This window comes from Anabrus simplex, chromosome 5 (genome assembly GCF_040414725.1).
Source record: "Anabrus simplex isolate iqAnaSimp1 chromosome 5, ASM4041472v1, whole genome shotgun sequence".
Taxonomy (NCBI): Eukaryota; Metazoa; Arthropoda; class Insecta; order Orthoptera; family Tettigoniidae; genus Anabrus; species Anabrus simplex.
The window spans coordinates 178,173,289-178,188,541 of NC_090269.1; the positions used below are offsets into that span (position 1 = coordinate 178,173,289).

Below are 15,253 nucleotides of genomic sequence, written 5' to 3' on the forward strand. Positions count from 1 at the left end.
TTAAATATCACATTTAAGAAAAACACATTGATAACACTGGCCTGCAAAAAATTCTAATATCTTGGAAAAAATGAATGATTTGTATGGAAAACGATGTGCTAATTTTTAAAACAGATTTGTTGATCTTTGGCCCTTTTCTACTATCTATTTGCTGAATTGTTATTCATCTGTTTCCAACAAAAGTTTGATTTTAAATGCTAAATATTCTATTATTCCAAAATTGCTAAATTTGATAAACTTGCTGTAGCTTCATCATGTCTGGCTCTAGGGAAGTCCTAGCTCCATGGTATCTCCGTAAGGAAGAGCTAATATATAAATTAATGATTAGGGATGTTGAATCTAGGGGCACCGTCTCCGCTGCTGTGGCACGCCTTAGTGCTTCTTTAGAGAAGCCCATTTCTATTCCTGTTTTGGGGGGGGCGGGGGAAGATACTGGTGAGTTCTTGTCCATTATCACCACAAAGGTAAATGAATTAGCTTCCATGGTAGGATATTTTGAAGTCAGGGAGCCATCTATCAATCAGCTGAAATGTGTTCAGGCTAGACTAATTCATTTTTACAATAGGATTGGTGATCTATTGTCCCTAAAATTGAGTAGTGAGCATTCTCAGACTACCCGAAATTTGGCCCAAACTATAAGGGACAGTCAGATGGAAACCAAACACCTGTTACGTGACCATGGAATGGTTTTATTCAAAGGTAATTACCAAAAGTGTTAATACATTTATCCCACTGGGAGACGAGACGATCAATTCCATTTTTGTAGAAAGAGGTAGGTCGCTGACAGATTCACAACCGCCCTACTCTTGCTCTTCCTTGTCCGATTGAAATCGACATCCACCAGAAAACAAACCACACTTCTCTGCTCTTCTTTGCTTGCCTCCATTTCTGCAGCTGTACAAACACACTAGACCAGTCCGTGCACCAACAAATACATAACCCAAGAACTGCGTGCACCTGCAAGTTGTCACTATGCAGTTCTCCTCCCACAGCGATAGCAGTATCGATACGTAACAATGGTATCACCCGTTTATGCGTGAAATTTGTGTTATGTTGCATGTTCGGTTTTCACTTGATTGCCCTTTATATCTCTTCATTTCAAAAAATGTTCATTCATTGTCATCTGGAAGAAGTGATTATATTCTTGCCTTTCTGGAAGAAGAGGACAAAAATAAGTCTTCTGAAAGTGTTGAGTCAGCACAACATCAGCAATAGCAACAGCATATGTCTACTCCATTTGATAAGCAAATTGGTGACCCCTTTGGCAACTTACCACATCTGTTGGCTATTCTTTTGAGAAGTATTTCCTGGTTTTCAGTTAACTCTACCGGTGATGTTATTTCCTTCGTGCGATTTTTGGTAGAATTCCAAGATTATGTTCTTGTTTTTGCTCTATTACACACGCAAATTCTGAAAATAATCTACCCTTATATGGTTGGTGTTCTGTCTGATAAGGTAATTAAGGCTATCAAGCCCATCTTTTAGCAAACTTCATTCTGTCTAGAGCTTTGTTTTCTTCAGTGCAAAAGATTTGTTTGCCCTTCATTATTCACAAGCCCAGATGGTTCAGACCATAATTGAGGGCATTACTCCTCCATACTGCTCATATGTCTGTTTTACTTCCAGACCCCAAACACTTAGTGAACTTATGACTATGTTTGTTGCGGTTGAGGGAGTTAAGTCGATAGTCTGAGAACTGTGCACGATCCACCACCTTCTTTTGTATCTAAGCCTCCCTGCAGGACTATAACTCCTCGTAAACGTTACCTTTGTTGGTCTACTGATCATCTGAGAAAAGAGTGCCCATTTTTGTTTTCAGAGAATTCTAAAGCTAGGACTTCTGCTTCTTCTGGTAGACATAGTAAAATCCACCTAATCATGTAATTCTGGTCCTACCTCCAAACCTAATAGTATATGACTAGGCTGTCAGGCTGAGTCTTCTTCTTCCGTTCCTTTTTGTGACCCAGCCGAGAGTAAATCTAATAGTTCTGTTTTTTGTGATGATGTAGAGAAGTCTTCTAATTGTGGTATTCAGTGCGCCAGTGAGTGCTTAAAAATTATTTCAGTCATTCCAGGTTTTGTAGGTTTTGTACATTCTTAAAATTGAACTCAATAAATAATGAACCTATCACTGCTCTGTTAGATTTTGAGAGTATTGTATGTATTATTTCTGAAGATTGGTATTCAAAATTAATGTCTGCTTGAAAATTTTCTGACTATGTTGCTTCGGTTTTAACTAATCCCCTTTAGATATTTTGGGTTTCATTTTTGGTAAGATTCATATTGCTAAATCCACATGAAAAGTTAAGTTGCACATTGCCAAAAATTTGTCATGCCCTTTTTTTGCTTGATCTTCAAAGGAAGTCATGCACTTTCAAATTTGCTAATGTCTTTGTTAACTATTTTTTTGTTACCAGTTTTTCCAACAATTTCACCTTAGGTACTTGAAATGTTTAAGTTGTGTGATGTTGCCATAGCTGGTTGCAATTGATGCCAAGTTTGGACTCTTTGAGTCTATGTACTATGTTTTTTGATAAGAGATTTGGAGTCTGGTCTTTATGGTGGTCTCATGAAGTTTATTGATGGCATGGCTGGCTCTTTTGGGAGTCCGGGTAATTACTGGTAGGTTTTCAGCAAAAGCAAGGCACTTTGTTTTGTTTACTTTTTGTTCCCATACTTATTCTAGGTATTTCTTCCTACCATGTTTTGATTATATTATAGAATACCAGGTAGAACAGGAGCAGTAACAGTCCATCATCTTGTCTTACTCCAGTTCTAATTTGGAAAGATTTCTGAGATTTCACCCATGAATTTTACTTTAGAGAATCTGTCTCTCAAGGTCTGTTCAGTTAACATATTTTAGTTGTTTTCTTATCCACACCATATTCACAAAGTATATTAAACAGGGTGTTGCAGTCAATCGAGTTGTCGGCACTTTTGAAGTCCATGAAAGTGACAACTCTTCAGTTCAGCTGGCAGTGTTGCAGTATTATCTTGAGGTTCCGGATCTGTTCCACACATGATCGGCCCAGTCAGAAGCCTGCCTGGTATTCACCGGTCAAATGTTCCATTCTTCCCCCCTCCCCCCTTTTTGTGTAGTGGGTGAATCAAAGCATGTTTCCAATCTGCTGGTATGATGCCACTTTCCCATATACTAGCAATGATGGCTTGTAGTCTATCAATCAGGAGTTCACCTTTGAACTTGAGCATTTCTGCGATTATACAATTTTCCCCTGGTGCTTTGTTGTTTTTGAGGTGTAAAATTATGTTTTATGTTTCCTCATGTGTAGGTGGAACACAGTTCTGGTTTGGTGCTGTAAAATGGAATTGGAGTCTATCTGCAGGTAGTTCACTGTTGTGTGATTTCTCAAAGTACTGCTTCAGGATTTCACAGGGTTCCTTCAGGGCAACAGAAACATGTAAAAATTTTGTGTTGTGTTGCTTTTGAAATCGTTATCGATTTCCTCTAATCTTCTGAGGTGGTATACTCGTTTAATATGTCTGATTGTTTTAGATGTTTATTGCTAAAATGTTCTGCCAATTCTCTGGAGTTTTGTGGCTATGCCAAGTATTCCAGGCTCGGATACGGGATTCTAGAGCAGTCTGTGGTCCACCATCTTTATTTCCATCTCTGTGGTGGTTCAGCGAGTTTTCTAACTGATTGTTGGATGGTTTATGTGTTGGTCTGTAGCGATAGTGCGAACTCCTCTGCATGTTCTTTTAAGTATTCTGGATCTATGCTTTGGAGTTTAGATTTTCGGCTCTTCTTTCTGTTGAGTATGAAGTGGATTTTGATCTCTGAGAGGTGATGATCGGACCCCACAAACCCCTTTCTTACCCTCACATCCATGATTTCTGGAGAGGATTTTCTTGCTGTCCCTGCATGTTAAATTTGGTATTCCTCAATGTGGTTGATTAGTTATTTCCAAGTTGTCATCTTCTGTAGTGATTTCTTAAAAGTGTGTGGACATTAATTGCAGGTTGTCCATTCCACATACATTCATTAGACAATGTCCATTGAAATTTGTCTTTTTTTTGTGTGCTGCTGACAAATTCCCAATGATGTGTCTGTGCTCTCATTCTCCGCTGATTTGTGCATTGAAATCTCCAAGAAGGATCCTGTCATAGTGTTGAGTAATCTTGGTGAGTGCCCATTCAAGTTATGACCAGAACTTCTTATCTTTGTTCTTGTTAGGATCCTTGTTAACTGGAGCATGTGCATGTACAAGTGTGTAGACTTTGTTGGCACATTCAGCTGCAAGTAGGGAGAGGTGTTCCATGAGTGATGTGAAATCTATCACAAGATACTGTTGTGTACTAGAAATGCAGTTCCCAAGATATGTAAATTACTGCTTCTAAGGTAGGTCGCAGGTTTTCCTTTGTAAATTGTAATCTACAAGTATCATTTCCATATTGATTATATTCACAAATATGAAGTTTTGAAGCTTCCACCTTATCAATACATATATATTATTGTTCTACAGTACCGGTTTCGACCTTGTGAAGGTCATCTTCAGCTGACAATCATAACATACAATTAAAACATTACAATAAGAATGTCACATGATATGGGTTAAAATATTGTCATTACAAATATTCTAGTTTAAATAGTCGTCTACATTAACTGATATAATAATTAAAACTTAACATTACTATTTGTACAAGAATCATGTAGTCCAGGGCTGTCCAACATTCGTTTCTACGCGAGCACATTCACATGATAACTAAGAGTATGCGGGCGTCAGGTACGATTCCACTAATTCGACTACTGTTATCGGTACTACAACGACTATATAATAATAATAATAATAATAATAATAAATCTAGAATTAAAAATTATATGAAAATATATTTACTCACATAATTAATGTGAAATCTGGCACTGCATGCTCGCTGCAAGTTGAGGAAAGTCTGGTGTGTAACTGGAACAGGCTGCTCTTAACGCATCATCCAGGTGTGAGTCTGTCAGGCAGGATCGGTATTTGTTTTTTATTATGTTCATAGTCGAAAAAGCGACTTCACAAAGATAGGTTGAACCAAAACAAGATTGCATCTTCAGAGCAACACTGCGGGCAATGGGATATTTTTTTACCGTCCAGAAATTGCCACATGTTGCGTAGGAGGATTTCAAAGAAAGATCTGACTGAAGGCTTAAAATTTCCATTTCTAATTCTTCAGGATTATAATTTTCGAATATTTCACACACCCTCCCTCCAAGTTCACAAACGTCAACAGAAGCGAAGGGATTATTGACAAACATGATCACTGGTTCAAGCATTGAAAACTGGCTAAATCTTCTACCAAATTCGGACCCAAGAGTTTCAAGATGTTTAGCAAGAGATGAAAAATCACGCTTGCCGCCATTTACTGTATCTGCCATAGATTTCAAATTTGGAAAATGTGAAAGGGAATTTCTATTTAAAAGGACAATCCATACCTTAAGTTTCTTTTCAGATGCATTGACAGTACTTATCATACCTGAAATATTATGATCTTTTCCTTGCAATTCGAGATTTAACTCATTTAATTTTGAGGTGATGTCTGCCAAGAATGCTAATTCGATTAGCCAAGATATATCATCAAGTTCGTGATAATATTTCCCAGGAGATGATTTCATAAAGTCTCGTATCTCATCCAACAGGCAGCAAAACCGTTCGAGTGTTTTTCCCCTACTAAGCCACCTTACGTCTGCATGAAGGATGACGTCACTATACTCCGAATCTGACATACTTAAAATATTTCTGAACAATCGATGACAAGTAGATGACGATCTTATATAATTCACGACATGAGTTACAATTTTCATGACATGATCGAACTTTAAAACCTCTGCGCATAAAGCTTCTTGGTGAATAATACAATGATAAGAAAGAAATTTTGGAAATGATTCATCCTTAGCGCAAAGAGAAAGAAATCCATTATTTCTACCAGTCATAGACGGTGCCCCATCTGTTGTCATAGCGACAAGCTTTGACAGTGGTAAGTTACTCTCTTTGGTGAATTTAACGAAGGCATTAAATATGTCTTCTCCCCTAGTACGTCCATGAAGTGGCAATAGCTTGACAAATTCTTCTTTTACTGTAAAATCATTAAAAAGCATTCTAGCAAATACACACAACTCAGCAGTGTCAGACATATCAGCACTTTCATCAAACTGGAGTGAAAAATGTTCACACGATTTAAAATCCTGATGTAACTGAGATTCCATATTATTAGAAATCTGTTCAACCCGCCTAGCAACAGTTTGGTGAGAACTGAAGTCCTTTGATTGAAGATACCAATTCAGATTTATCTTTGTGAGATTCGAACAGAGATTCAGCGGCATTTATCATAGCTTCTTTCACTACTTCCCCATCACTGAAAGCTTTTTTCCTTTTAGCTAGGACGTAACAAACTTTGTAAGAAGCTATTGTCACGTTACGCGTTTGCTGAACTGGCTTCTTAAACGCACATTGTTGCAATGCTATTTTAGATTTTAGGTCTTTCACTTTGTGTTTTCTTAGTTCAGAATTAACAGGAAATTCACTGTCGAATTTTTTGTGATTAATCAAAAAATGTCGCTGTACATTACTTCTTTTAGGAACAGACACGCTAGCATTACACAATAAACACACAGACTTTCCTTTGTTTTCAATAAAGCAATACTGGTCCTCCCATTCACTGTTAAAGTTATAATTTCTTTGCCTTTTAGCCATGTTAAGAAGAGTTATGTTTAATGAAATATAACTGATTATAAACTGAATAATTTAAAGTTTAAATACCGTATTAATGAAAAAGAGCACACGAAACATGTTGAATGTACAACTTATCACAACACAAGGCACTCAAAACGTATTCCATAAGCTCTGCATAAGCTCACAAGTAATACTGAATGCTCGCCTGAAAGCTAGCAACTGGGAACATTCCAATTGCAAGACTTTCATAAATCGTTTGTTCATTGTTTACGGCACAGCTTTGTTGGGCAAATTGGGTGTCCCATTGTCGTCCTGGTGAAACTCTGTCATGGTAGGTAGTTTATGGCATTGCAGTCAAGTGAATCATAAGGAAGCGGTTCTGTTTGGCAGAATAAATATGCGGCTATATTTGGCTCTGTGAGTAAAGAGGGCCTTATACCTGCGCTAACCCCCCCCCCCCCCCATAGTGAGAGGTTTGTGGAGGATTTCCCTTTGTCGCAACTACTTACATGTCAAATAGCTCTCTTTCTGAACCTTTCTTCTACCTCTTCACTAATTGTGGACACGAGTCAGTTAGGCCTAGATCACATTTATGGCTTACTCAAAGCTCTTTGTGTATTTGGAGGTACGGATATAACAAATTTCCTGACTTTGAGGACGGTATTTTTAAGAGAAAAGTAAGAATATTTATTGAAATGCAAAAGTATTGTTTTCAAATATTAAGTAAAATTTAATTTGGAAATTAATTGCGAAGGGCGCCATAAAAGGGCGCCGCGTTGGACAGGGCTGATGTAGTCTATGTTAAAATACATTCTTCTTAAATTATAAAGGTGTCAAATAGTATGGATAAAAACTTTATCAATTTGCAAATGTTTTTCGTCTTATCTTTGTCTACGTTAATCGGTACACGCCGCAAGAACTAATCTGTACTATTATGTGCGCAGGTGATATATGTTGAATGTACAATATTCTTAAATTGTGAAGTGTCCACTGCTCCACATTAAAACTTATGACTAGATGAATAAAACATTTTGAAGTACAAATTAGTTCTTGCGGCGTGTTGTATATGCGACTATATTATATGATCAGCCGTGTTTGTCTACTGGTGGTATAATAGTACGAGTTTCTTGAAGTAATATGAACACTTATGTTGAAATCAGGTAGTTGTCTGGTGTTTAGTGCGGGACTTCGTCAATATATACACAAAGCGTATAGTTTATGTTAAGACTGGTTGACCACACGCCGCAAGAACTAATCTGTACTTCAAAATGTTTTATTCATCTAGTCATAAGTTTCAATGTGGAACAGTGGACACTTCACAATTTAAGAATATTGTACATTCAACATATATCACCTGCGCACATAATAATATTGCAGAGTTTTAACTCTCATACCGATTAACGTAGAGGAAGATAAGACAAAAAATATTTGCAAATTGATAAAGTTTTTAACCATACTATGTGACACCTTTATAATTTAAGAAAAATGTATTTTAACATAGACTACATCATTCTTGTACATATAGTAATGTTAAGTTTTAATTATTATATCAGTTAATGTAGACGACTATTTGAACTAGAATATTTGTAATGACAATGTTTGTACCCATATCATGTGACATTGTGATGTTTTAATTGTATGTTATGATTGTCTGCTGAAGATGACCTTCACAAGGTCGAAACTGGTGCTGTAAAACAATAATATATATGTATTGATTAGGTGGAAGCTTCAAACTTCATATTTCCTTTGTAAATGTGATATCCACCAGAGTCGAAGTGATCACAGACACAAAATCGTGTTGCTTGTACTGCAGTTTTACGGATTCCGAATTTATCATAGGTATCTGTCAGCGTCTTCAGTTTTGCTGTTTTGGTCAGCATCTGTATGTTGAGAGTACCAGTGAATTGCTTTCTCTTGGATTTGAGGAGTTTTGGAAAGCTCAAACTCTTTCCAGCATGATGTCCTGGGTCTCCAGAATCCGAACACCAGGTTTGCCTTCACTCTTCTCAGCTTGGGCCTGAGGTAGTTGTGTTTCCATCATGTTAAGTTTGTGGTTGAATTTAGCTGGTAGGTCTGAACCCAGGGCGTGTGGCTTGCAGACTTGAGATTCAAATCACTCTTATCGTAAGGGTTATTAGTCCATACAGCAGCTGATGGTTTTGCTGTGGTTGACAGATGCCTCTTGGTGTTCTAGGTTGATTTCTCTTTCTCTTTTACCCTCTTCCTTTATCTGGGCTTGGGACCAGCAGCAGCAACTTTTTTTGCTAGTTGCTTTACGTCGCACCGACACAGATAGGTCTTATGGCGACGATGGGACAGGAAAGGGCTAGGAGTGGGAAGGAAGCGGCCGTGGCCTTAATTAAGGTACATCCCCAGCATTTGCCTGGTGTGAAAATGGGAAACCACGGAAAACCATTTAAGTGGCTGCCAACAATGGGGTTCGAACCTACTATCTCCCGAATACTGGATACTGTAATAATAATAATAACTTAAATGTTTCCACCTTTTCAATACAATATATTCACAAAATTACAAAATTATACGGTACTAGTTTCGACCCATCTAGGGGTCATCATCAGCCGTATTGGAGCAAAGATCTTTAATTTTGTAATTTTGTGAATATATTGTATTGAAAAGGTGGAAACATTTAAGTTATTATTATTATTACTTGTATATTGTTCAATACGGACCAAAAACATGAAATTCATAACCATCAATACTGGATACTGGCCGCACTTAAGCGACTGCAGCTATCGAGCTCGGTAAAGCAGCAACTATTGAGCTACTCAGTCCAGTCAGTAATTGCTGCAGGCAGAGTTAGTTATCATTATTCATTTTACTCTCATAGAGATATTACTATTAATGTTGACTGTATTTAACTTTGTTTAAATTGTAATCATTAGCATTCCACCACATTATCACGCCTACAGAGAATTAACCCCTGTGATCTTTCAGAACGTGACTCTTGAAAATAACCATACATGCAGCCTGTCCTTGTAGCGGGGAATGTATATTTTGACTGAAAACGAGTTAATTTGTTTTGCCCATTATCATGATATTACTAGAGATGTTAGGAAGTGTTTTTATTTTTTTTAATGATTTTTAATGATTTATTGATATAAACATGTCTCCATTTTTAACGATGTTTAACTAAAAATGTTAACATCCAGTAATGTATTGAATAGGTTGGAGTCCAATAAATTCTTTTATATTATTATTATTGACATACCACTCAGTCGAGCAGCTCTTCTTCTTTCTCTCACTTCTTCCCAACCTACATTGCAACATTTTTGTAATGCTACTCTTTTGTCGGAAATCACCCAGAACAAATCGAGCTGCTTTTCTTTGGATTTTTTCCAGTTCTTGAATCAGGTAATACTGGTGGGGGTCCCATACACTCGAACCATACTCTAGTTGGGGTCTTACCAGAGACTTATATGCACTCTCCTTTACATCCTTACTACAACCCCTAAACACCCTCATAACCATGTGCAGAGATCTGTACCCTTTATTTACAATCCCATTTATGTGATTACCCCAATGAAGATCTTTCCTTATATTAACACCTAGATACTTACAATGATCCCCAAAAGGAACTTTCACCCCATCAACGCAGTAATTAAAACTGAGAGGACTTTTCTTATTTGTGAAACTCACAACCTGACTTTTAACCCCGTTTATCAACATACCATTGCCTGCAGTCCATCTCACAACATTTTCGAGGTCACGTTGCAGTTGCTCACAATCTTGTAACTTATTTATCACTCTATAGAGAATAACATCATCCATAAAAAGCCTTACCTCCGATTCCACTCCTTTACTCATATCATTTATATATATATAAGAAAACATAAAGGTCCGATAATACTGCCTTGAGGAATTCCCCTCTTATTACAGGGTCAGATAAAGCTTCACCTACTCCAATTCTCTGAGATCTATTTTCTAGAAATATAGCAACCCATTCAGTCACTCTTTTGTCTAGTCCAGTTGCACTCATTTATGCCAGTAGTCTCCCATGATCCATCCTATCAAATGCTTTAGACAGGTCAATCGCGATACAGTCCATTTGACCTCCAGAATCCAAGATATCTGCTATATCTTGCTGGAATCCTACAAGTTGAGCTTCAGTGGAAGAACCTTTCCTAAAACTGAATTGCCTTCTATTGAACCAGTTATTAATTTCTGACTTTTACTACAGCTGAGTGGGCAACTAATGTAAGCTTGAATTTAACCATTATCTGCATCTTTTCAGGAAGCTGTTCAAAGTTGTGGAGGATTGTTTGGTTGAATACTCCATCGTTGCATAATAGCTTGAGTTTTACCTCAAGGTCATCTAGCTTCCGAGCAAGTACATGAATTGTTGGGCACTTAAATCCCTCCAAGAAATTAAGCAAATCCATAAGAAAGGCACCAACAACAGAAACATACACTGCTTGTAATTTTATAATTTGTATTGTTGAAGTCGATGCTTGTTAGAAAAATTTTACCTCAGAATTTGAATCTTCCAGTATTTTGAAAAATGCTACCAGATCTTCGACATGTGTGGCCATATATATTGCATCCGTAACCCACCATCGGTAGCGTTGTCCGCACTTACACAAGAGGTAGCATGTATAGATGTTCCCTAACATTGGCTTGGTATATGATTTTAGTTCTTATACGCGTTCTTCTTGGCAGTTTGAATAAATTGTACTAGTCATTGGTTATTTAGAGTATAGAGTGTCTAGGTATGTATGTAGTTACATATTTGTTTATATTCACAATTGTTTATTACCTAAATATTTGCTACTACAATGTTGACTTGTACATTGTTTTCATTCTTTTAGAAGGTAATTATTTGTTTTATCAGACTGGTTTTATGTTACCTCTTTATATCTATATAAATCTACTACATAACTATTACTAAATATTAAGAAAAGGAACAAAGAACCTTGGTATTACAAATACATATTACAGTACAAAACAGATTTGATCAGGATTTTTAAACCTCTTTATTTTCTATCATTGTCCTCTTCACTAATTTTTTCCAACTTCTTGCGAAAAACATTCACTGCATACTACTTTTGTTAGTCCAGTGTGCTCTTTGCATGTCTGCACGCATCGCAGTGAGCTGACGTGAATATTTTTTTGTTTTGTTTTTTCGGACTGAGCAGTAGGGACATCTTGGTTTCTGCCCGGGAGTGTTTGAAAAAATATAACTACCCTAATTTTTGTGGTAATTATTATAAACAAGTTTTACAAAGTGTTCAGTTAGACTTTTATAAAAATGAAGAAGTGATAACTTTTAGCAATAATTACCTGGAGCTGCTGGTGTTGCATTTCTGATGGAATGTTCTTGGCCAAGGATATTTTTGATGGAATTTCTGAAACCAGTTGACAGAACATTGACTGAAGCATGTCTCAACAGATGTGGCTTTACGATTTCCAGGGCAAGATTGCTGATGTATTTTCGTCATGGAATCGAATCCTGTATTAGAGAAATAATCTGGGCATTGACAGTAGCCGAATACAAAAGACCACAGAAGACTGCTAAAGGTCATCTATTGCTTACCCTTCTCACACTGTAGTCTTTTTTCTTCCTGTCAACAACATTAACTCCTTTTGTAAAGTTGTAAAATGTAATGACCTCTGGCTTGTTGACAACTCCAGTCGCAGGGTCAATGGTGTCATCATTATGTGAAGTGGACAACATAAGAACTTTTCTTTTTGCCTTGGGAACATACAAAACTAATAGTGTACTATTAGGTTCTTTGCTGAATCCATACATGCTACTTCCAACAGGTTTGTTCTTGACATTCACAAAGTCCAGTGGCAATTGAGGTTTGTTTTTTCTTACTGTGCCAACTATTGTCATTCTCATCATCATCATCATCATCATCATCATCATTTCCCTTTATCCAGCTGTAGCCGGGTAGGGGCAAATATGGTTCCTCTCCACTTTCTTCGGTCTTTCCACCACTCCTCCTCCAACACTGTGTCCCAGTCCAGGTTTCTTTCTATAATGCTGCGTTGGATGGTATCCTTCCATCTCACTCGTGGTCGTCCACGGCCTCTCCTATTCTATGGTGAGTAAAAAGGTCATTGGCAAGTGGAACAGATGTATAGTAATTGTCCATAATGATGGTCCTTCCCGGGTTGTCGATTGGTTGAATTCGTCTCTTCACAACAGCGGATGCAGAATTGTCTGTAGAGTAAGGGCTTCTAGCTGTTTGTTTACCTGGATAAATTTCCATATTTATAGTAAAAAAGGTCCTGGCATGAACCAAGATATAGATTTTAATTCCGTATTTAGTTTATTACTAATATACTGACGGAATTTATATCTTCCTCAGAAACTTTCAAGCATTTCATCAATCGTCACGTATTCCCCAGTTTTTTAGCTTGAAATACAACTGTTGACGAAACTATCAAAAATTTGTGTAATAGGGGCCAGGTTGTCAATTATTGTACAAGAATTTTGAGTATGTTTGTCATCAAACCGAATAGCTCTGTACAACTGGTGAAATCTTCTTTCGCTCATGACTCCTCTGAATAACTCGGGAGCAGTACCATCAGTTTCCCACATTTCTGATGTGTTTAGATGATTGCCTTTCTTCACACCCAACATATATAAAGCACCAAAAAAGGCTAATGGTTCATCAGCATTGTTTTATGGACCATACCTGCCAACCCTTCCGATTTACTCGGAAACTTTCCTTTTTTTAACTCGTCTTCCGATTTTCCAACTTATTTTTAATTGTTCCTTTTTTTTGCCAATATAACCTCCAGTACAGTCAGTACTCTTCCCCTAGGATAAAGGATAAATTCTTATGTGCTTGTGTAGTTTACCCAGCCTCATTTTCAAGCGTTTTTATTTTATGCTTGATTTTCCGAGTGTATCGTCCGTCGCCTTCATGTATCTTGTTTCCTGCTCGCTACAGCTGCATGTGTGTTTTTTGGCTGGGGATTCGGGATGGCAATCATCCTACAAGCAAGGGAGGCTAGCAAGTCGGTTAATTGGGACGAAAGAATGAGTTTCTTATTGTGTTGTTCGTGCACTATTAACATCATTTCTGTGCATAATTTTGTTGGAGTTGTATGACACATGTTTTTTCTAGCGATTCTGTGCTTTTCCCCATGTCAAAGTCGTATATTAATAATAATAATAATAATAATAATAATAATAATAATAATAATAATTTCATGTGGCTATTTCTAGCCGAGTGCAGCCCTTGTAAGGCAGACCCTCCGATGAGGGTGGGCGGCATCTGCCATGAGTAGGTAACTGCGTGTTATTGTGGTGGAGGATAGTGTTATGTGTGGTGTGTGACATGCAGGGATGTTGGGGACAGCACAAACACCCAGCCCCCGGGCCACTGGAATTAACCAATGAAGGTTAAAATCTCCGACCCGGCTGGGAATCGAACCCGGGACCCTCTGAACCGAAGGCCTGTACGCTGGCCATTCAGCCAACGAGTCGGACATATTAATAATGTATGAGACATACTGATCTGTTTTTTTTATGTGGTAGTTTTGTGTATTTCAGTACATCTTTGTTTATTCTTACTTAATTTTAATCAGTTGAATGTATTTCAGAGAGTTGTGTTGGTGACAGTTTCTGGTATTTTCTCTTCAGGTTATGGCCAAAAAACTTAACAAACGTTATCTCCAAGTGTTCAGAGATACCTATAAAATTAAATTTCCGTTCATTTTACAGTCTAATAAAGGAAACTATTATGCGAATCACCTCGGGAAATAAATTTTATTTCAAGTTATCAAAATTTCGAGATATAGAGAGTACCATTTTAAAGCATGTATAGCACATAATTGAATCATACGTATCTATGGGCTTTTACTAAATACATTGCGTTTAACGGTACTCAAAAATATACAAAGAAACTCTATTTTACGGCATCGCTTTAATTATAACACTTACTATAGTAACCTTTTAGAAGACAGGATACAGTAAATACAGTAGTGAAACAAGAAACATAGCTCCGTTAACACCTTTGGAAAAAAGTCTGTTAGTCCCTTCTGTTTGTTGCGCTTAACTTTTCCTCCCTTCACATTGAAACTTCTCGTCAATACCACGCAGCCGAATTTCATAAATGGAACTTGTCATCCGCGACTTCTGGGCTTGCTTTCGTACATGACTGGTAATTAATTGACACCCGAGAAACAACAAGGCTTTGCCGATATGCCGATCACTAGAAGTTCGAGTTTTTCGGTTCCCATCATGTTAGTTTCCCAGCTTCACTGTAGCCCTTTCCTTACATGTTAACTGTACCTCACAAACCACAAATGCCGTATTACACAGTTAATGTTGCACAAAATTCAAGTTACAGTGTATTTTTTGCTTCAAGGGAGGAAATGTTTGCTTCGAGAAGTTGAGAAATTCGTGTAACCGAATTTTGAGAATAGAGAAATAAATACACATGAAGAATAGGACAAACAGCCGGAAAACCTTAGTTAGAGATACTGAAAATTCTAGTAATGGAGGTTCAAGATATTGAGGTTTGACTGTGTTATTATTCGTATGTATGTGTCATAAATGAGAGTGATTAGGTACATTTTCTTGTAACCATTTTAATGTTTTTTTT

At 37.3% G+C, this 15,253-nt stretch overlaps 1 protein-coding gene across 6 annotated transcripts in view; it reads left to right on the top strand.

The window, feature by feature from the left end:
* The window catches only part of enc (encore), a 1,357,661-nt gene that overhangs the window by 1,252,907 nt on the left and 89,501 nt on the right, over positions 1-15,253 (top strand). The window lies entirely within an intron of this gene.